The 24,858-nt window shown below is 35.5% G+C and overlaps 1 long non-coding RNA gene across 1 annotated transcript in view; it reads right to left on the bottom strand.

Annotated features, from left to right (window-relative positions):
- The window catches only part of LOC148133449 (uncharacterized), a 54,241-nt gene that overhangs the window by 20,376 nt on the left and 9,007 nt on the right, over nucleotides 1-24,858 (bottom strand). The window contains exon 2 of the long non-coding RNA XR_015747396.1: nucleotides 11,441-11,494. This is a non-coding gene — a long non-coding RNA (uncharacterized LOC148133449). The remainder of the gene's footprint in view (nucleotides 1-11,440; nucleotides 11,495-24,858) is intronic.

The raw sequence follows: 24,858 nt of genomic DNA, 5'->3' as shown, positions 1-24,858 counted from the left end.
GCAGCACAACAGAGTGCCACGCAGCAGCTGCTGAAGCGACCACGAGAGGGCAGGCTTGCAGGAGGTGAGTTGGAATGTCTTTGCGCCTGTGCAAACACCTCTGTGCCTGCACAAAGTGCACATTTGGCACACACGTGAACACAAAGTGTGTGCACACTTACAAAGTTCACTCACCAAGCCATGCCCACCGAACTGGTGGTAAAAATATTTGAATCTCACCACTGGTGGACACATCTAAACATATAAGACAATTAAGATAATTTTATCTTAATTGTCTTATATTGTCTTATAAGGTGTGGGCAGAAAGACTGGATAACTACAAGCAAAAACTCTTTTTAAATTGATCTTTTCTATAGTGACAGAAATCAGCCTCATGATCAACTAGGCAAATTATGGATCACCCTTGTTGAAAAACGTACCAGTGCTGTATAATCCTTTCTTGCCAATGATCCCTTATGTTCAAATTTATTTTAAAAAGGCAGCAGCAGCAGGAAACATTTCAAGAGATAATGCATTGTTGCAGTTCTTCTGTTGAGTTCTTGTTTTGGAGGAACTAAAACCAACTCAAGTAACAAAAGGTACACCAAGGCATTGGGGGGTAAAACAAACTTTAAACTCAGCCCACTTGACTGAGATACCAGGATACTTTTCTGCTTTTTTGTTTTTTGAACACCTGATTATATTTAAATATTCCAGGCAAGTCCAGAATTACAATGGATCACAAAAGTCATGGCATATAGAAAATTAACACTGACTTCTGTTTGTTTTTTTCAATATATATTTAAAGAGTAGGAATAGCCAAAGATGAATTTCTCTTAAGCAATATAAGGAAATACATAGTTTTAACTTTTGATGTGCTATTTAAATAATGTTTCTCAATTTGTCATTTGCTTTAAGGTTTTGAATATTTTATAGTTCTTGGTCAATATTACGTACATTTAGAAGTATTAGCATACATTTAAAAATTTAAAAATCGCCCTATTTAAGTTTTTGGTTTTTTTAAGATCAGTGATGAACTTGAATTACACATTCACTTTCTGCATGGCCAGGCAAGAATCCCCAAATCAAGGCAGGTTATCAGATCATAGATCAAACAGAAGGGGATATCAAGTCTTGGAAGTGGAAGCAAGTGGGCCCATCTCAAGCCCAAGCCATTTAGTAGATTTTAATGCCATCAATCATCTATATTAAATCTCTTTCAAACTTAGTTGGCATGCATTTTTACCACCATTTTTTATCAAATCCCCCCTTTTCAACCACAGCATTGGTTGACAATTATTAAGGGGCCAGCCTTCTGCCCCTTTAAGGCATCTTCTCTGAGGAGCTGCTCTGGGATTAAGAAAGGAATCACATCTCTTCTACTGCTCCATTCAAACTCTGACCTTTCTTTCAGCTCACTAATGAAGGCAACACTTAATATCAATTAGAATGATGTGTGTTTTGACTTGAATACCATTCCAGGCCAATCCAACAGGAATTGGGTTACAATCAACATCACGTAGCATAGAGGCCACTAAGGGGATCTTGTTAGATGGTAATGAAATTTTAGATCCAAAACATGACTTCAGCTAAATTTCAACTTGTGGTAGAGGAATAAACAAATCCATGTTACCATTTGAGACAGTTACCTCAAGAAGCTGCTCAGAGCCATGTAATAATATAAAAGAAAGTGATACTGAAAATCTGATATTTTCTTCTGTATGACTTCTCCTATATAAATTGAAATAATTATTTAACTGGGACAAACATTACAAATTATCAAGTATGTATTTGGATTTTTCCCCCTTTCCTCCATCAGTAACTGCATGGGTATGAGAGTGTGTAAACATATTTAATTGAAAAGCTATACCATTTGAGTGAAGCTTGCCAAACTAAATGGGCAGAACCAATGTTTTATAGTTTGTTATGATAAAAAATGGCATAATTTTGCATTATTTTATTGCTATTAAGGTTGACTTAGCCTTCCATCCTTCCGAGGTGGGTAAAATGAGGACCCAAATTGTTGGGGCAATATGCTGACTCTGTAAACCACTTAGAGAGGGCTGTAAAGCACTATAAAATAGTATATAAGTCTAAGTGCTATTGCTATTATAAAAATGGCATTGTCAACCCTAGAGCTGACATAAATATAGTCATGTTTTAGTGTAGCCATTTCTTATTCTTATTATTTGCTTTTCTAGGCATTCTATTTAGGGGCTTAACACTGCTTCAGGCTCGCTACAGACTGGTAGCAGGAAGCAGGGTTGTAGAGATAAGGGGGATGGTGTCTAAATAATATTTTTTCCCAAGGCAACTGAGAATGTGACTGCAGGTGAGTGGAGGTGGAGTTTGGAGGCACCATATCAGATGGACTGAGAGCTAATTGGGGAATGTGACTTTGGGGGGTAGTTTTGAAAGTTTGCTTTTTACTGGGTGGAAATCTGGGGTACGGTCAGAGGTGGATTTACACCAAAACCATGCCAATTTGATTTTTTCCTAATAAAATGGTCTTTGAAGGAATGACCTGCATTGAACTTTTTGTTACTGGGGATGTATTACTTGGAAGCTTGACAGGCATACAGAATATCTGTTGCTATATTAATTAATTAAGTGGAAGATCTATTACACAGACAAAAGCCAGGAAAAGCACCAGGGCCAGACAAGGTAACTCCTTGCTTAAAAGTCTGTGCTGACCAATTGACCCCCATCTTCACCCGAATCTTCAATAGATCACTAGAGATGTGCTATGTTCCTTCTTGCTTCAAATGCTCTACTATCATCCCAGTGCCAGAGAAGCCCTCCATCAGGGAACTGAATGACTACAGACCAGTTGCTCTAACATCTGTAGTTATGAAAATCTTTGAAAGGCTTGTGCTGTCCCACCTGAAAACCATCACAGATCCACTGCTAAATCCCATGCAGTTTGCATACTGAGCAAATAGATCGAGAGATCATGCTCTTAATATGGCTTTGAATCTCCAAATGCCTACACAAGGATTCTCTTTGTATACTTCAGTTCAGCATTCAATACCATCATTCCAGACATTCTTCTAAGTAAATTAAAACAACTAGCAGTACTTGAACACACTTGTAAGTTGATCATAAGCTTCCTAACAGACAGGAAGCAGCAGGTGAAGCTAAGCAGAATCACATCTGATACTTGTACAATTAGCACAGCCGCCCCGCCCCCAGGGCTGCGTGCTTTCTCCACTTCTCCCTATATACCAATGACTGCATCTCAAATGATCCATCTGTTAAAACAGTGATCCCCAACCTTTTTTATGCCGCGCCCAGTACCGGCATTAGCTGGGCACCGCGACCGGGTACTACGGCATCAGCTGGGCGCCGCCATCTTTTTGATGAAAAAGTGCTTCCGGTGAGCTTTCTACCGGAAAAGCTCACCGGAAGCACTTTTTTTCATCAAAAGATATAGCGCCCAGCAACCAGCGGCCTGGTAGGACTTCTTCCGCGGACCGGTGGTTGGGGACCCCTGTGTTAAAATACTGAAGTTTGCAGATGAGTGATTGGTCATTGGTCATTGGTTTACAGTGATTGGTCTCATTTGAGATAACAGTGAATCCGCATACAGACAGCAGTTTGTACAACTTGTCTCATGGTGTAGTGGAACAATCTGGAACTGAACACACTCAAAACCATAGAAATGATGGTAGACTTTAGGAGAAATCCTATCATACTACCATCTCTTACAATACTAGACAACACAATATCAACAGTAGAGACCTTCAAATTTCTAGGTTCTATCATATCACAAGACCTAAAATGGACAACTAACATCAAAAATGTCATCAAAAAAGCACAACAAAGAATGTTCTTTCTGCACCAAGTCAGAAAACTCAAACTGCCCAAGGAGCTGCTGATACAGTTCTACAAAGGAATTATTGAGTCTGTCATCTGCACCTCTATAACTGTCTGGTTTAGTTCTGCAACCCAACAAGAGACACAGACTTCAAAGAGTAATTAGGACTGCAGAAAAAACAATTACTACCAACTTGCCTTCAATCGAGAACCTGTATACTGCACGAGTCAAAAAGATGGCTGTGAAAATATTTACAGATCCCTCACATCCCGGACATAAATTGTTTCAGCTCATACCCTCAAAATGACGCTATAGAGCACTGCACACCAAAACGACTAGACACAAGGACAGTTTTTCCCCAAACACCATCACTCTGCTAAACAAATAATTCCACCATTCCCCTCCCACTTGTGACTGTATGACTTTGTTGCTTGTATCCTTATGATTTATATTGACTGTTTCCTAGTATGATTTGATTGCTTATTGTACCCTATGACTATTATTAAGTGTTGTACCTTATGATTCTTGATTCTTGATAAATGTATCTTTTCTTTTATTACACTGAGAGCATTTGCACCAAACAAATTCCTACTTGGCCAATAAAGAATTCTATTCTATTCTATTCTATTCTATTCTATTCTATTCTATTCTATTCTATTCTATTCTATTCTATTCTATTCTATTCTATTCTATTCTATTCTATTCTATTCCATTCCATTCCATTCTGGTGCAAAATTTAAGACTACTAATAATAGAGGTTCTTGTAAAAAAGAGATTGTGAAATGTTGGGAAAAAACAATTTGCTTCCTATTCCTTTCTCTGATACCTTCTGTATAAATGCCTATTTGACAATGTGACATACACTGTGGAATGGTCTTAAGACAACAAATTGAAAGATGGCAGAAGGAGAGGTAAGTAAAGCATTATGATACCAAGAGTTTGAAGGTTTGCTTTTTATTTTGCACCAGAAAATACAAAAGTACAGAAGCAATTGAAGATTGTGATGAATGGTGTAGGTCTGGAGAGACCATGTTCAAACCCTCCTTAATCATTTGAAGCCACAGTGATGTTGTGTCAGTCGTCTCCTGAGGCAAATCCAATTCAACAACTGTTGCTATTACAGTAACAAGACAGGACAAAGTGAAGGGAAATCTCCGTGTAAACCACCTTGCATTCCTAGGGGAAAGGCAGATTTAAAATGTAATAATATGTGAAAGAAATCATAGAAGATAGTTTGAATATCCATCATTCCCCTAAGTATATACCCTAATACTATATCCTCTCAAATGTACAGACTTCAATGTACATTTTAACATGGCTGTTCCACAGAGAGAACACTAAGCAAAATACAGTGAATTCTGGAACAATTGCAACATTAAAACTTCAAAATCTCTCTACAAAATTACTACTATTGGAAAGCCATTCTAAATACGTTTACTGTGCTTTTATATATCCCTCTTCGCATTTCCTCCTTTATCCCTCCAAAGAGGTTTACACACACATGCATACATGCACACTTTCAGAAAATTTAACTTTTGAATTCAGTCCCCATTGGGTAAAACCTGCTTCAGTTTAGATATATCCAAAATCTGTTACAATAAGGTTGATTAGGATCAGGATTTGGATACACACATGCACACTTTCAGAAAATTTAACTTTTGAATTCAGTCCCCATTGGGTAAAACCTGCTTCAGTTTAGATATATCCCAAATCTGTTACAATAAGGTTGCTTAGGATCAGGATTTGGATAAAATCCAAATTTTAGACATTGATGATATGCAACGGACACATTTCACAGTATCTGAACATCTACAACCTTGGTATGAATATAAAGCTATAGAACAATCACATAAGTCACAAAGTTTATTTTGTTATAATCCTTACAACAACTGGAAATTAATCAGAATTATTATCTCTGTATTGAAGATTAGGTTTAAGTTCTCAAGTGATCTGATCATTGTGCATTCTGATACAAAATAACCTTAATCTGAACCTTCTAGATTAATGTGCAGATGTAAACCTCACTAATATTCTCCTACAAAATGTGGCTCAAAAATATTGAACTATCTTTTAATATGCAAATATTTAAAGTTTATATATATGTCTTGAGAGAAAACAGATTTAAAATTATCCACTGGGGTACTTAAATTAAATGTATGTTTATTATTATATACAGTTTGAGAATTTTTTTTTAATTCACAGATTAATGCAGAAATGGGAACAACTAAATTTATAAAGGCACAAAGAAATAAATAATGGTTTCTCTTTAGCAAAGATTTATTGTTTCCTAGGTTGGTAAAGATCAAACAAAAAATAATTTTACTAGAAAATAAAGAGTGTAACACAAAATGAATCTAAGGAATGATTATGTCATTAGGACCATGAGTGGCAGATAATATAGGATATGCAGATAATAAAGGACACGCTAATGTGTGTTGGCCATGATTGTTTGTGACAATCTTATGGTCATTATATAGCTATAAACTGCATCAGATCCTTCCCAAGAGTATGGAGATTAAATATTCTCTTCAATTAGTATGGAGTTGCACAAAACAATAAGGGTTACCAACTGAAAGTTTCAGAATGTCCAAAAACAACCCATAGCAGCTAAGAAGTTATTAAAACAGTAGCATCTCTAGCTTGCTTCTCTGGACCAGTTCCACACATGAATATTCTTATTCAGTCACTTCTGGGACAATACTATGCATTACCACCAGAGTCTTTGCTAGAGATCCCAGTGCCTGCAAAATATGAGATGGGGAAGAAGCATATTTTTGAAAATGTTAATTGTATTAATACATGCCAAATCCATTACCATCACCATGTCATGGGTGGATATAGATTTGTTCTACACATTCTGGAGATAAAGATACTGAACAATTTCTCTGCCTAAGCTAAGGCCTGAGCCTCCAGTTCAGAAGTATCCTGAAGCAATATGCAGATTCCCTTTTACCTGTAATGGCCCACCCAGTACCCTTTCATGTCTTGTATATTTCAATTTGTTCTCCAGTGCCTCATCCCCATAAGACAATTGCAGTATCAATCCTATTGTATCCCCACAAACTCTATCCCATTGCTCTCACCAGGATAACACATTACATGTAGGGCCATGAAGCGTTTAGTCTGGTAGTCACTCATTCTGCAAAACAAGATATCTAGCACTTGAAATGACCTTAGTAATCAAACAATATAAGATCCACCAACATTGTTCACTGTCTCAAAAGACCTACAAGAGTCAGCACACATGAGGATCCTTCTTATCTATACCTCTCCTGCCTTCCTATTCCCTGATGATGGAGGGGGGTGGGGTAGGAAAAGGAAAATTTCAACCTCATCAGTTTTAACCTAGAGAATACCATCTTGCAAATCCAATTCATTGTGCTGAATTCTTCTTTCCTTCTGGCCTACTGCAGTTTTTGGCTATACTTGGCCATGATTTCTGGTGTCCCAATCTGAATCTGATGGTGAATTTATCCTCTGGGAGAACTTTCTTTCAATTCTATAACCAAGCATAACCAAAGCTCTGTTCAATAGCAAGTAGGTCAATCTCCCCTGCCATAGAGGTCCTCTTACTGATTTCTATCATAAACTGTAGCCTCTTAATCACAATTTCCATTATCAATCCTCTTATTACATGTACAAATTATGGCAATCACAGTTCACATTCTTTTTTTTTTCCAATGATGACTCCCACCTACCATCTGACCAGTGGTTTTATTGTCTTCCAAAGATTTGGCTATCTCTCAGAATTAGAACGGTAGACTTTGAACATACAAAATAAATTAAATATTGTACTCACCTAACCAAGTATGGTCATGAATATCCATAGAGGTTGGTGATATCATTATATAAACAGCAAAATAACATATAATTTGCATCAGTTGTGTGACTCAAATGATCTGAATTGCATAGTTTGCATGTTGATGTAATGAGGTGTATGTTACCTTCATATATTCTACTAGATTCTGGTAAATATTATCTCTTCCCATTCCTCCTGACTTGATGGCTTCTTATTATAGTTCCTATGACAGCTGGAATTTGAAGATTTGCAGTCTGATGGATCTAGTAGAACAAGGATCCAAGAAGCACAAATTATGACAATTGTATGCCTAAAGGGAGCCTTAAAATCTCTCAGGTGTATTAACAACTAGTATATTTCAATTTAGGACTGTGAATCATGTAAATGGAATGATGGATTAGGAAATATGACAGACTGATGCATTATTTCAAAATTCCTATATCTTCTTCTTCTTTTTTTTTTTTTTTTTTGATCCTCTCTGCATCTATATGTTCCAAACTTCTCCAGTTCTCTACCTGCTTCTATTAAGTTTGTGGCAAACTCTGTCCAATTTTCCTAAAAGTTTTATTCCTACAAAGAGGCACCAAGAATGCTAGGTTTCTTCTTTACTTTTCCAGTCTCTTTGGTACTCTAAGCTTCTTTGGCTGTCTAAATTTGTTGATCTAAAAACAAACAAACCAAAAACTAAAAGCCCAGATGTGCTTCTGGCCTTAACTGAAGTCCAGGAAGGTATAAACCATGGAGACTATCTGAAAATCAGTGAAAAATAGGACAAAAACACAATTTCATCCATTCCATGAAAATTGTTTTTTTTTTATAAAAAAAAAAAGCTTATTGTCGGGCTTCAAAGAGTCTACTAGTTTATCTCCTGGAGTGAAGCCCAACACATTATCTTGGTTGGGGAATGAACATCCGATCCTGCTGTTTATAATATATTAACTTGATTGGAAAGTGTCTCCTACTTTTGAAGATCCCATCCCGGTTTGACCCATCTCATATCGGCATGAACATGTGACAAGGATGGGGTGGGAGAACGTTTATCACTCCAACTCCTCTCTTTACCCGAAACGAAATGCAAACAATCATTGGGGAAGTTACGGCACAACTCGGGAATTGAAATCACATTCTGTTTGGTAATTAGTTGCATTTAGAATTGCGGGGTGGAGGCGTGTAGGACTAATGGGGAGGGCAGATGTTAGTTAGCTGCATGGGGTGGGGCTGCATGATAAATTGCACTGAGAGATGAATGATCTCAGCGCTGACTTTATCCGGTATATCCATTGTTGCCGTGTTTGAAGGAAAATGAGCGAAAATAAACGTACCTATTCACAACAAATCCTGTGAGTAATGTAGTTTATTGCTAGAATTTCTACATGTTCAAATGAAGGCTAACACTTATATTAAACTAATTTTGAATATAGCAATAGCACTTAGATTTATATACTGCCTCTTGGTGCTTTACAGCCCTTCCTAAGTGGTTTACAGAGTCAGCATATTGTCCCGAACAGTTTGGGTACTCATTTTATTGACCTTGGAAGGATGGAAGGCTGAGTCACCCTTGAGCTGGTGAGGATCAAACTCCTAGCAGTGAGTTGTATTAGCCTGCAATACTGCATTCTAACTTAGTAAAGTAATTATACTTTTACCTCAAGTATATTCAGCACTAGTTGGCTGAAACCCTAAAGAGAAGGATCATAATTCTTTGGGAAGTATGTTTTCCTTTGCAAACCTCACTTGTTTTCAATATAGAACCTCAGAGTTTGCATGTGAGCTTAAGAAGAAAAAGAAAGAATCAGAGAATGTAGGAATTATATCTCTACCTCGTTTTTCTAAATTGTTTGCCTCACTATAAAAGAGGCAGCCTACACACTAGGAGAAGAAGGATTCGTTCATAAGCAGTTAAGGATTATAATGATTTTTCCTTGATTTTTATTAAGAATAGGATATGATGGCCTTATACTTAATTACTTCCCTGTCATTAAAACATCAGCAAGATGGGCTAAAAATGGTAATTTAAAAATAAATTTTTAGAGGGGGGGCTTGCTGCCTAATAGTTACGATAACATATCTTTCTCAACTTCTCCACAGCCAAAGACAGCAAGAAGATTGCCAAAAAAGGAATAGATGAGTAATGTTAATATAGCACTAGGAAGATGTAGGGGAGAGGTTTAGTATGCTAACTACAATGGCAATAGGGATAATTTGAATTGTTTGAGATATATTTCATAAGAAAGGTTTTCCTACCAAGAATATTTTAGAGTGAGAGATATCTTGGCACATGGTTTCAATATCTTAGATGCTGTTAAACCTCCATTGCTGCAAAATTTATTTGATTCAGTGGGAAGTGAATTTCCCAACCTTTCCAATTTGAAGTGAACATTTTAGAAATGAGAGATATCTTGGCACATGGTTTCAATATCTTAGATGCTGTTAAACCTCCATTGCTGCAAAATTTATTTGATTCAGTGGGAAGTGAATTTCCCAACCTTTCCAATTTGAAGTGAACATTTTAGAAATGAGAGATATCTTGGCACATGGTTTCAAGATCTTAGATACTGTTAAACCTCCATTGCTGCAAAATTTATTTGATTCAGTGGGAAGTGAATTTCCCAACCTTTCCAACTGTTACCTGTAAAATAAAACAGATGCCCTCAAAAGATTTTCTTGTTAACAAGACTAAATTTCTGTCTTCAATTTGCTATTAAAAAATAAGTTGGTGAAAAGGGAGGTAATATTTTATTTTCTATGTGCAGGTTCTATAGTCTAGATTTTGATAATTGCAATAGTACAAACTGCCATCAACCTGCCTTAAAATAAGTCACAGTTTCTCCTCTTCTATTCAGAACATCATATTCTTCACATTGTGATTGACTCTTGCCAATTCTATGAATTGGAATGTGAATGTAATAGATACATTTCTAGGTGCTGAAAGAACAATGGGATCTAAAATCCTGTATCTACTTGTTATTTTTTTCCTTATTCTGTGTGATTTAGAGGTCACCCAGAGTCACTTTGAATAGTGAGGGGGGGTGGCATATAAATTTAATTAATAATTAAATTTGCACTTTGATTGTTAAGAATTGGTTGAATAACACAATAAAACTATAATAGCTTTTATTAATATTTTCTGCCCCATGCCAAGGGATGGCAAGTGCACAAGGTTTTTCTTTTGTCAAAAACTATGATCTTATTTACATAATGAATCTTGGAACATTGAATGGCAAGGGGAAAAACATGAATATTGTAAAGAGCTAATCCATCCTACTTCACACTGACATTTAAAAATGTTTCTCTGTTTATATATCCTTGAAATGAAGTACACTGCTAAAATATTGGGTTTTTTAGCATTAGAAAATAAATATATGCCCCAATTAACTGAGTACATTGAAGACTCAATATTACTTGCAATTTAGGAATGACTTTCTGGCATATATAGGTTATGTATGGATGATTACAATGAAATTTGGTAATTCTTTACCGAAAGTGATATATTCTTCCACATCTGTATGTGTGAGTGTGTGTGTATATGTATTCACTTTCAACCTTCTAAGTGGTATATATAATGAATGGTGTGATGGCCTAGTGGTGAAGATGCTGACCTCACACTTGGAAGGTTGAGACCTACACCCACACCCACACACCCATACAGAGCAAGGGGGGACGGAGGGAGGGAGGGAAGGAGAGAGAGAGAGAGATGGATGGTGGGGTGTATCATTGTCAGTAAAGAATTACGAGAGAGAGAGAGAGATATGATAGGATGATAGATAGATAGATAGATAGATAGATAGATAGATAGATAGATAGATAGATAGATAGATAGATGGCCTAGTGGTGAAGATACTCACCTCCCACTCAGAGGTTTGAGAATCCAATCCTAGGTAGCAACAGGTGTTTCTCTCCTAGGGCGCAAAGAGAAAAAAAAATGCTGCAAACTCCATGTGGTGTTAAGAAGAGCATCTGTTGAGTAAACACTCAGCTCCATTCAGTCACCCCAACTCTACGGCTTTCTTTTTTCTATTTTCTTTTTCTTTTGTTATTTTTTCTTTTTCTATTTTATTAAATAAATGAGAAAAATGTCTTGAATCAATATTTCAGAAGATTTGAGGCTAGAAATCAATCTAACCATAGGCTAAAAATCCCCCAAAGTTATCCAGCATATTATAAATATACATAAATCAGTTCCCAACATGTATGGTTAGTTACACATATATATTGCCAGCTCTATAACATATGCCTTAAAATCATATCAAGAAGGACATAATGCATGCATGTGGCTGTAATAATCCTAGAAGCCTCTACTTCAAGATGACTTGGGGAGTTTGGTTTCAAAAGAGAACATCTGGGCCAATTTGAATGTTCTTTGTCTATGCACACATCCATTTTCAAAGATTCTGTCTGACCCAAATTGGCTAGATTTTCTGAATCGGTTCAAACATTTGATGCAAATTAAATACAATTTGCCCATCCCTAATGTTTATTGGCAAGACAGCAGTTTTAAATTAGATATGAGGGGGAAAAACCCTGAATTTAATCAGTAGACGAATGGCGGTACCTCCCCTTAATTTAGTTATGCATAGAGTTACACAAATGAAATCAATCAACGTCTTTTATTCCTGGAAATTTTTGAGGCCTTTCCCACATGAGATAGCTATAGAAAAAAATAAAACACAAACATAATTTATATCTTGAACTATGATATCTGTATAATGTCAGACTTCAAAGTACACATTAAAATATCGGAATTCTCTTTGTGAATGTTTGAATTACTTGTACTGAATATGGAAGGAAGGTTTATACAATTTTATTATTTATTTATATCTGTTAGATGATTGATAGAGTGAGTGCAGTGTAATGGTTAAGGTCCTAGGTTAGGCATGAGGAATTCCAGGTTCTAATCCCACGCCTTTAGGCATAGAACAGACATGCATAATGTAACCAGCCAGATCCTGCTGTTGAGTGAGATTAACTGATTATCTTATCAGTGTTGATTATTAGCAATCACATAGTCAGACCTCCTACAACATAATCTGTTCCTACTTAGTCCTTCAGAATTTCACATGGTGCATCCATTACCACTGTAACAAAATCCATCCATCCACCTTGATTCTGGCCTCTTGTCTTCTTTTTTTTTCCTTCCACCAAGCAAGACAAATATTATTATTACTAATCATAATAATAATACAAGGTAATTATTACAGTAACATAAACAAAGTAAAAGATCATTTAACATTTACATTTCAGTAGCAGCAAAGACATTAACATGAAGAAAAAAACTAAAGAGAAAGGAAATATATAAACACATGTTAATCAATAATGTTAATCTTGGATATAGTGTCTTGAATTTTAACTTTCATAACAATATATAGACTAATTTATAATTTATTTTATTGCACAGAAACCACTAGAGGGTATTGATGTTCATTCAGTTTTGGCCACAAATTTACATGGCATTTGGCTATGTCATGGCTGACTTATCATCAAAGATTTCACAGGCTTTTACTGCTACTACCAAAAACAGAAACAGAAGTCCAGAAATATTTCACAAGAAGAGTTCTCCACTCCTCTACTCATTGCAGAATACCTTATGCCACCAGACTCGAAATTCTAGACCTAGAAAACCTAGAACTATGCCACCTTTGGTCCGATCTAAGTATAGTATATAAAATCATACATTGCAATGTCCTACCTGTCAATGAATACTTCAGCTTCAACCATAACAACAAAAGAGCAAACAGTAGAAACAAACTCAAGGTTAATCGCACCAAACTTGATTGCAGGAAATACGACTTCAGCAACAGAATGGTCAATGTCTGGAATACTCTACCTGACTTTGTGGTTTCTTCCCCAAACCCCAAAAACGTTGACCTTAGACTGTCTACTATCATGTTTCTCATATAATAAGGCCGGGTCTTATTTTTTTTTGAGCCCCGAAAAAATGGCTAGGCCGTCTTTTCGGGGGTGACTTAATTCCCCCCCCCTTGCATCTTTGGGTGGGCAGCGACGGCTTGGATGTTGTCCTCGGCGTTGGTGAGGCACTTAGTATCAGGGTCAACGCAGGCAGCACCATATCCGTGTGTGCAACAAAAGTACTTCCTAACGGCAAGCCCCCCACCATTCCCCCCCCATTTCGCATGTTTTAATATAGGCCTTAATTTGGGGGAGGGGCTTAATTTCATTTCATGCCTATAAAACATGCTGGGACTTTCTATTGGGGGAGGCCATATTGTTGGAGAAACAGGGTATTGACCTCACCCCTTTTCTAAGAGGTCTGTAGGGGGCATGCATAAGCGCACCAACGTGCCTACCGTCCCTGTCCTATTGTTTCTTTTATTTTTTTTTTATTTTTCTTATATGTATCCATGTATTCATAACTATGTTTTTACTTATACCTATTATCTTGTAAGCAATTGACAAAAATAAATAAATAAATAAAAATAAATAAATAAATAAATAGAAACTGTTTCTTATGATCAGATGTTCTCAAGCCATGAAGTATTCACAGTGACTCACTTGATTTTTCGTAATCTAGACATTAATTCCTTCATAGGATTCATCAAACATGACGTTTTTCAAGCATACAATGAAGAACATGTTAATCAAGCAGTTAAGGTGTCTTCTACTTTAACTGCTTTGTTATGATATGAAATTCAATTCTTATGCTGACATGCAAAAATGAAGAATGAAACAGATAATGGTAAGCAAAAATATTTTACTTTGAATATGACTGTTCATTTGCTAATCAAAATATAGTAATTTAAATGAAAAAGTTTGAATTGGTTTGCAACTGTCTTTTAGTAATTTTATGGGATCATGATCTTAATCATCTATGTTTCTTGCCAGTAATATATTCTTCTCAGAGGGAAAAAATAATAATGTAAGATGAATACAAAATAGGTATTCTTTGTAACTGGCTATTTTTTAAAGTTTGGTTTCATTTATTTTTTCCTTCTAAAATTGAAAATTTTAACATGAAACTATGTAAGCATTCTTGAAAGTGTGTGTATGCAAGATGATTACATTCACAGAGAAGAGAGACAATAACAATAATAAGACTTGGAAGAGACCTTGAAGGCCTTCTAGTCCAAACCCCTGCTGTCCAATCTCTTCTTAAAAGTCTTCAGTAATGGAGCATCCATAATTTCTGAAGGCTAGCCATTCCACTGGTTAATTGTTCTCACTGTCAGGAAATCTCTCCTTAGTTCTAGGTTGCTTCTTTCCTTGCTTAGTTTTTCCATCCATTGCTTCTTGTGCTGCCCTCAGATGCTTTGGACAATAGGTTGACCCCCTCTTCTTTGTGACTGCCCTTAAATGTTGGAATACTGCTATCATACCACACCCATGTTGCACCTATACAACGCCTTTTCATTAAATTAGATATACCCAATTCCTGAAACTGTTCTTCATATGTTTTAGCCTCCAGTCCCCTAATCATCTTTGTATGAGATAATTTAGATAGGCAATATCAGTTGCATCACAACATTTGGAACCTTACAGATTTCAATACTGTGTATAGCAGTTTATCCTTAAATTTATATAATGATTAAAATAAATGTTAAAAATTGAACAATGAACCTTGGAAACCAGCATTCTAGAACCAGTTAGAGAGGTACCATCATGCAAAACCTCACAATAAAGATGTGAACAGTCAGAAAAGAGGTTCATGATATTAAAATTGTGTGAAATCCTAAAATATGACTTTCCACTCTATCTGAATGGCTTTTCTTTTGGCAATGCCTTAATAGGAATTTAAAGATCTAGAAATGTTCTGATCTATATTCTTTATACAATTTTTCTCTTATTCTACAAAATAGAATAAGAAACAGCTAATCAAGCTACATTGGTGATTGAACTGCTTATAAGAGGTTGCAGAACTTACAATGACCAAACATGAACAGGAAGGAAAGTTGTAAGAAAGTTTTTACTGGTTTTAACATTTTCATTCAAAAGTTCAGTGTTCTTTGTCCAACATTCTTTTGAATTAAATTAAACACAATTTTCTTTACTAAAAATTTAAAAAAAATCTTTCTGGTAAACTTTTTTCAGTAGCTAATCAAATGCAATGCATTCTTCTTCTGCTTTGCATAAACAGTAGTAAGGTAATTATATGCAACATTAAAATGTAATTCCTGGGCTTCATACAGCTGATTACATTGCATTTTTTCTTCCACAAAGAGAGATTTAAGAGGCTATACAGTTCTTCAGTTCTACTGAACTGAACAGAGTGTTGCTGTCTATAATGGTGATTCCCTTTTGAAAAATATTAGTGTATTAAAATTGTTGTTGCCTTCAACTGAACAATATTTCAAATGCTTCAAAAGGCACCCTGTCAAATTGCTTTACATATAACAGTGGAATGCTTATGCCCAACACTGTTAGTAATAGGCCCTTTACACACTTTCATGGCTCACCAACTTTTTCCATGTTCATTTAGCAAATAGCCCACTTTCCATCTGTGTCACTCCATGAAGAGTGTGAGCCAACATAGCCTTTTAAAATTTTAATTGCATCACTTGATTATGCAGTAGAACCATTAACATGCATGCATCACTAGAAATTATTGGTGCTTTGGTTGTGATTGTTTACTGTAGATCAGATTGCATGCTACTTTGAATGTTTGTTAATAGTATCTGAAGAATTCAATCTCTCATTCTACTGCAGTTAGATGTTAAGGGAATAGCAATTGCTCATATAGAAGACTAAGGCTCTTAGTATTTATAACTTGTTAAATTGTGTGCCAAGGTTATTTTTAATATAATTCCTGTTTGATAGAAGAAATATTAATAAAGATTGTTTTTATTTGCTTGGCCAATTAGCTTCTAAAAATAATTTGACCAACACAAGGGTGGAAGGGGTTCATCGAAATTTAAGGTACTTTGGATCCATTTTTGTGAAATCATTGCCAGTTTGTATAAGTCAGGAGTCCAGATTCAAAAATATCTTTGTTTTCCATAGTATTCTCAAAGCCAGATTGTCTGCACTGCTCAAATTAAATGGTGTAAACTGTGATTATTTCCTCAATTTTATATTTTAAAAGAAGTGTTATGTTATCTTAAGGGTTAATCTTGTTTCATAGTTTATATACATTATGTACATTTAATATTTGTGCTTTGGAGGTGGTCTTTAGTCTATATTTTAAATATTATATTTAAATCAAGACAAATATCTAAAATTCTGAGGTAGCTAAGACTGGGTTTCCAGTATTTTCTGAACTTGTTTTTCTACTTCAAGGCATTTCAATTCCTGGCTACGTAGAATTATCAAGTCATGGTGAGCAGAGATTTCTGGCTTTATGTTTGGAAGTTTGTCATACCAATTTTGAATGTGGAATTGTTTCTTGTTTTCTGTTTATCTGGTTAACCAGGTATTTATCACTTAATTAATAGGTGTGTGATGAAGAAGGATATACTTAGGGCCAGTTAGTATTCCCTTGATCTCTGATGGCTTCTTTCTTTTTTAAAAAATAACAATAGCACTTAGACTTATATACTGCTTCACAGTGATTTTACAGCTCTCTCTAAGTGGTTTTACCAAGTTATTGCCCCTAACAGTCTGGGTTCTGATTTTATTGACCTTGGAAGGATGGAAGGCTGAGTCAGCCTTGAGCCTGGTGAGATTCGATCTGCCAAATTGCAGGCAGCTGGCAGTCAGCAGAAGTAGCCTGCAGTACTGCATTCTAAGCACTGCGCAACCACAGCTCAAAATGATTTAGCGATGGAGGGTCTGCTAATATGCGATTTGCTAGAATGCCAAGACTATAGGGGACTTTCTGCATTTTGGGAGTTAGCTTGGTCTATTTTTTTTTTTTTTTAGGTTCTTCATGTTCTCTAAGCTTGCTTTCCTTCCTTGCAGACATTCCCCAATTAAAATTGAACTTGTCAGAATGGTGTAACATTTAAGACTTTTCATCATGTCTTTTGACTGTCAGTTGAGTTTCATGGATATATTCTGTCAATCTTCTATCTGTTTGTCCTACATAATGGTTTTCATGACCCTTACATTGTATGTTATTAATGCCTTCTGTTTTGTCTTCTTTAGCTTTTGAGTCTTTGTCTATGCATAAGATTCTATGGATATATTTTGTTGGTTTATAGGTTACCATGATGCCAAGGGCTTGTAGTAAGTAACCTGTTGGTATTTTCTGATGTGTTTTTGATGTAGGGCAAAATTAACTTTCTCACTGGTTGTACAGATTATTGTCAACTCATAAAACATTTCTATAGCCGTTTTATAGTTACCAACAGAAATGGGGGGAGTGGTTTGAAAGTGCAGTGCAGCAGCTTGCAATCAAAAGTACATTCCATTCATAGTTTTTCAGAGATTGAAACTAGGTGACTGAAGTTTCTGCTGTGCAAAAATCTAATTGGAGAACATGATTGATGACTCTTGGCTATGGACATGTTTCATTGGAGAATATGAATTATGATACACCCAGAGGGGTGGGGGAAAACCAGGGTCAAGGGTGACAGTGAATTACGTGTCTCAGAGTCGGCTACACCCAGGTCATGCCAACTTGTTAACTCCCAATAAATCCTGTGTAGTTTTGGAAGTTTGGCTCAAGACTTATGATTTAATTGGGGTAACTACCGGAATCCTGACAATTATGCTGTGATTGTTTGCATGGAAAGATCTTTCTGTTGAAGTTGCATGAGTATCATTATTATTACTGCTTTCTGAAGTTCTGGGATTATTACCAAGTGTTTCTCATTAGTTTTTAAGTGCACTTAGTTTCTATGAGCTTTCTGGCTGGCTAAACCTTTAGGCTATAAGAAATAAAATGTGTAGTTGATGGGAAACTCAGAGTGAAAAGATTTGTATCTCTGTGAAAGGAAAGAAGAGCTTAGAAACATTATAATAATAAATAATATAGTCTGGGTGGCATATAGTAATCAAACAAAAATACAATATCAATAAAACATAGCAACTTCAAAATACATTTAATAACAATGATACTTTTTTGTATTTATAATAAATTCTTAAAAGATGTGGCTGCATTATCAAAGAAGTGCTACCCTTAGCATAAACCAGAAGCATTTCTTTCATTTTTCCAATGCACAACTTAACTGCTTAGTAACTAAATATTTTGTCCAGTTAGTACGTTGTTCCATTACTATTACTATTACTACTACTATATATACAATATGTGAAATCACAACTGCCAGTTCTTTAGCTGGTGTTGGTTTCATATGTATCAAATGCTTCTCTAGACTCTAGTATGTTACAGAATATCAGCATAGTATATGTGACCTTTTGTAATGATCCAGGGACACCACTTGGAGGTGTATATCATTATTATTACTGCTTTCTGAAGTTCTGGATTATTACCAAGTGTTTCTCATTAGTTTTTAAAGTGCACTTAGTTTCTATGAGCTTTCTGGTGGCTAAACCTTTAGGGCTATAAGAAATAAAATGTGTAGTTGATGGGAAACTAGAGGAAAAGATTTGTATCTCTGTGAAAGGAAAAGAGCTTAGAAACATTATAATAATAAATAATATAGTCTGGGTGGCATATAGCAATCAAACAAAAATACAATATCAATAAAACATAGCAACCTAAAATACATTTAACAATGATACTTTTTTGTATTTATAATAAATTCTTAAAAAGATATGGCTGCATTATCAAAGAAGTGCTATCCTAGCATAAAAACCAGAAGCATTTCTTTCATTTTCCAATGTGCACAACTTAACTGCTTAGTAAATAAATATTTTGTCCAGTTATACGTTGTTCCATTACTATTACTATTACTACTACTATATATACAATATGTACAAACTCAAAGTAAACTGCACCAAACTTGATTGCAGGAAATACGACTTCAGCAATAGAGTGGTCAATGTCTGGAATACTCTACCCGACTCTGTAGTCTCTTCCCCAAACCCCAAAAACTTTAACCTTAGACTGTCTACCATTGACCTCACCCCTTTCCTAAGAGGTCTGTAGGGCGTGCATAGCGCACCAACGTGCCTACCGTCCCTGTCCTATTGTTTCTCTATTCTTTTATTTTTCTTATATATACCCATTTCATGTATTCACAATTATGTATACACTTATACTTATTATCTTGTAAACAATTGGCAAATCAAATAAATAAATAAATAAATAAATAAATAAATAATTCTTTGCCTTCTATTAGACTGTCTCCTAGAATTGCCATGTCAGTTATCCACACTTTATTCTTTGTAACCATAGTTCAATCTGGTGTGCTATGAGCCAGATAATGATAATAAAATACAATGGTGAGGCCTAATCCTCAAATATTTTATGTTTTCAATACTGTATCACATACTATGAACTTTGAGGGTCTCAGTTCATATTTTATTCATAGTTCAGGTTTTTCGTCTTCTACCACTTTACTGAGACCTGATCTCGAACATTTGTGATCTATTTTTAAACTCATTTGGGAATTCTGGTTTAAAGTCTGAATGAAGAGTGAGATTAGTACATTACTTTTAAATGTAGACACCACTTTATTCCTGTGAGACTCTTTGTATAATCCACAGTAAGTCACTTCTGAACTTTTCTTTGCAGTCAAAAGTGCATAGAAATACAGCCATTTTTCATCCTAGTCTAGATCTAAATTTCATCATATGGAAACTAACCAGATAGTTTAAAAATATACTAATGATAATAGTTCTTCAGAAAACATGTTATTTGAAAATTAATCCAAATTAACATGCAGCACAATATCGTCCATTTTTAGAAAGAATAGCTTACCTCAGTCCCGAAGGACTTACTCCAATTTTGTGCACACAAGTTTTAACATAACAATGGGCAATTCTTATAAACTGCTCTTTTTGTATTTTCTCCTGTTATTGTTTTATTTTTGATGATCTATAACCAGGTGGAGTGTGACATTATTAAATGCAAAAACAAAAGATGATAAAATAACTCACTACAATCCACTGTAAAATGACAAGTACATTATAGAACTCAGTACCTTGAATAGCCCATAACATTTAAAACAAACATTAAAACCTGTATATAAGTAACAATATTTTTCTGCATAAAAATTATCCTTAAGGCAGCTTCACAAAAGTCAATTAAAAAGGAAACATTTTACATGGTCTATATCAGACTCCAGGCATAATTCTTTTGGCAGATGATTCTGCATAACTTGTGTTAAATGAGAGGGAAGCAATGAACTGTGATGTGGTTATTTTAGTACACAAAGGTATTTGTGAACTCTGGGTTGAACTCACTTTTATATTGCATTCACAGTTTGGTTGCACCAGTGGTGGGATTCAATTTTTTTTATTACCAGTTCCATGGGCGTGGCTTGGTGGGCATGGCAGAGGAAGGATAATGTAAAATCTCCAGTCAGAGGTGGTATTTGCCAGTTCTCCAAACTACTTAAAATTTCCATTACCGGTTTTCCAGAACTGGTCAGAACCTGCTGAATACCACTTCTGGGTTGCACTCACACAAATTATATTCAGATCTTTAAATAACTAGGTGTGTGCAAGACCTGACAATTTAATCAATGTGATTCAAATTATGGTATGGGTAGTTCCAAAGAGGTCTAGAACAGTCATCATTCACATGTAATAACTTCTCCTTAATTAATGCCACTTAATTAATGATATGGTTAAGAGTTGCCATTTAAATGGATAAGTTTAGGAGTCCAACATGTAGCCATAAAACTCAGAGGCCTTGCTTCCATTGAAAATGAATTGATGACTGTTTTTGTATGTCCTTGTGGATAAAGTGTATGTAGTTTTTGCTTTAATCCTCATAGTGATATATCCTTATCTATCACAAACTACTAGAACTTTGAAATAACTTCCACCTGCCTTTGTAATTGCTGAAATTACAAACTGAGGCTTGAATAGTGGTGTCATCTGAATAGCATAGGATACTATTCACTTACTTGATATAATTATGGATTGCTGAAATTATATTTATTTAAATAAACCAACATCAAACCAGTGGTGGGATTCAAAATTTTTACTACCGGTTCTGTGGGCATGGTTTGGTGGGTGTGGCATGACTGGGTGAGCATGGCAGGGAAAGGATACTGCAAAATCCCATTCCCTTCCCCTTCCACTAATATGCTTTCCATGTCCATTTTTCTGTGCAGGGCAACAAAAGAAGACCCAGCTGATCAGCTGGGACTTGGGAGGCAGAGAATAGATGGGGGCAGGGCCAGTCAGAGGTGGTATTTGCTGATTTTCCGAACTACTCAAAATGTCTACTACCAGTTCTCCAGAACTGGTCAGAACCTGCTGAATATCACCTCTGCATCAAACATATTAGGAAAATGAAGTGATAGTAAATAAGGTTGAAATAAAGGAGACTAAAACCCCAAACTAAGAGGAGGAGAAAGAAAATCAGAAGTATCAGGTCAGGAAAACTCAGAAGTTTGTACACATTGACTTTATACAATCTTTCATGCTGATGTCCTTCAAAACAGAAAATTTCAGTTATTCAGTGAACATTTTTTTAATCAATAGGTTGTTTGTAGACTATTAATTGTTAGCAAAGGAATACTTATATTTAGACTGGTATTCTATGCCACACATCAATTACATTTTCAAAATAAAGATTAAATTGAGAATGAAAGTCTCGCAAAAGCCAGTTTCCCATATGAATTTTCTTCTAACAGAAACTATATTTCTAATAAATTTTCATTTAATTTGGTAGGCCATTGCTATACTAGTCAGGGAGACTCAACACTGCCATTTTGATGAGAACATTCACATATTTTACTTCATAAATATCAGTTTCTATGAACAGTAATTAAGCTTGCTTTGTTTTTAAAAACATCAATTTAAACTACATTACATATTTATCTGATGCCCAGCACCAAAGAAACAAGTGTAATTTTGAGATTTTGGCAATAAATTATTTCCAGATCTTTAAAAATTGTAACAAAGGAGTTAGGCTAATTGCATATTCTGATTAAATTTAAAAGAATAGGAAAATTGTAGCCATGTGCTGACTTCTATGGGTTGTGCATATATATATTCTCTTCAATGCCAGAGCCCATTAAACTGTCTAATGTAAAACGTACAATGTTGGGAGTTTATATCAAATACGTTCCTTTCAAATTATCTTTCAATAAAAATCTTAGATTTGGTATGTCATCATCAATTTGGCAAGCACTTTTCTTGCATGTGATGGATCATTAACATTCACAATTGTCTTGTATTTTTTAGAAGTTAATGAAGGATATTTAAAAAGTACCATAGAGAAGGCGTTTATTCATTCATTTGAAAGGAAGATGATTAAAAACAATAAGATTGTTATTCTTAAGACAAGTCTACTCTGAAATCTGTACTCTAAATCAGGTATAAATGCTATATAGCAACATTCTATCTGCATTTAATTATAAGCTAGCACATACACACACACATATATACAAATTTATGTATGTATGTATTTATGTCATTCATGTATGTGTATAAGGTTAGTAAAATGGTCATTTCAGGAAGCTAATTCTATTGGTCATGAAATATAGCAAATAATTATTTATTTAAATTAATAAGCCTATCTATTTGAAAAGAAAATACTTGAATTTAAGACAATTCCCACCACAAACGAAAGTTTAAGAGGAAAAATCCTTTACCATATTCTCCGTAAATCTAAAGACAACCACTGTTGTAAAGAAATAAACTGTTTGGGAGAAAAATCAATCTTTCTACAAGTAAAAATATCTTCTTCCTTATCCTTTTGCTCCACCACCCCAATTTTTTTTCTCCAATTAAGCAACATACATAAGAGTTTTTGCTTCAGATGCCAAATGTCTATGGAGATTCTCAGTCATTCAGGTCATGGTTGTTTCTCTTGGACGAGAAGCTAAACATTTTCAAAGAAAAATCAGAAATCCAGTTGCCTCTTGAAAAAAGCATCTTTGAGACATTCTGATGCCAAAGAACATCCACCTTTGAATGTTGCAGCCACTGACCATGGACTAAATTTTCCCCAACTGCAGCTAATCTCTTGAGTTACTATTCTCATGTCTCTTGACTGTTCAGTGATATATCTCTCCTTGCTGTAAGTGATGTCTGACAGTTTAATTTGTGTTCATTAATACATGGGTTTTTCTTTTAACATGGTCCAGTTCTGAGAGCATCCTTTCTACAAAGCCCTTGGTCCCTGTTATACCTTGTATGAAAATATTCACCATATTAAGAACTGTTTAGCAAAGTTCCAGAACTTTTCACTCTATGACAAATGTGAAATTTATGTATTTATTTCTTTATTTGATTTGTCAATTGCTTACAAGAAAATAGATATAAGAATAAAAATGAGTATGAATACAGGAAATAGGTACGAATAAATGGGGACAATAGGACAGGGACAGTAGGCACGATTGTGCACTTATGCATGCCTAATTGGATTAGAAAGTTGTTCTACCTTCCCTCTGTTTCCTCTTAACATCAACGGGAGTTGACTTTGTCCAAACTTCAAGCAAGGTCAGTAGCTTGCAGTAGTTTGCGCCTCCAGCCTCCTGCATTAACTGGGCATTGGTCCCTCCAACTGCCAATTCCATTAAATAATGTTAAAAATGGAAGATATTTTATGTCTTCCCTCTTTCTTGATTCTCTCACCATGTTTGTTTGTTTTTGATAAGAGAAAGAACCAAACCAACCAAGTCCAACAATCTTATTGGCAAGTTGCAAAAGAAGGCTGAGCAGAAGCTTTCCTTGACAGTACTGTGTGGCTTTGGCATGTACTACAACATTGCTGGTAGCATGCACTAAAGGAGGCCAATCGGGAATGTTTCTCATTCACAATAAATGTTTCTTTCCAACCACTGAAATCTGGTGGTCAATGCTTCAGTACATACTGAAGGCAACCAGCCCTTTCAGAATATACTGAAGGTTTAAAGATAACAGATAATCAGAGTTGGTAGGTACCTTGTAGGTCATCTAGTCCAACTCCCCGCCCAAGCAGGAGACCCTACACCATTTCTGACAAATGGCAGTCTAATCTCTTCTTGAAAGTCTCAAGTGATGGTGCTCCCACAACTTCCGAGGGCAAGCTGTTCCATTGGTTGATTGTTCTCACTGTCAGAAAGTTTCTCCTTATTTCCAGGTTAAATCTCTCCTGGTTCAGTTTCCATCCTTTATTCCTTGTCTGGCCTACAAGTGCTTTAGAAAATAGCTTGCCCCCTTCCTCTCTGTGGCAACCCCTCAAATATTGGAAGACTGCTATATGTCTCCCCTAGTCCTTCTCTTTACTAGACTAGCCAAGCCCAGTTCCTGTAACCGTTCTTCATATGTTTTAGTCTCCAGTCCCCTAATCATCCTGGTTGCTCTT

The sequence above is a fragment of the Notechis scutatus genome, chromosome 1, assembly GCF_049901735.1.
Source record: "Notechis scutatus isolate UNSWTSFEM ecotype Mainland chromosome 1, rNotScu1.2, whole genome shotgun sequence".
NCBI lineage: Eukaryota > Metazoa > Chordata > Lepidosauria > Squamata > Elapidae > Notechis > Notechis scutatus.
Note: the sequence above shows the minus strand (reverse complement) of the source record. Positions and strands in the feature narration are given on the sequence as shown.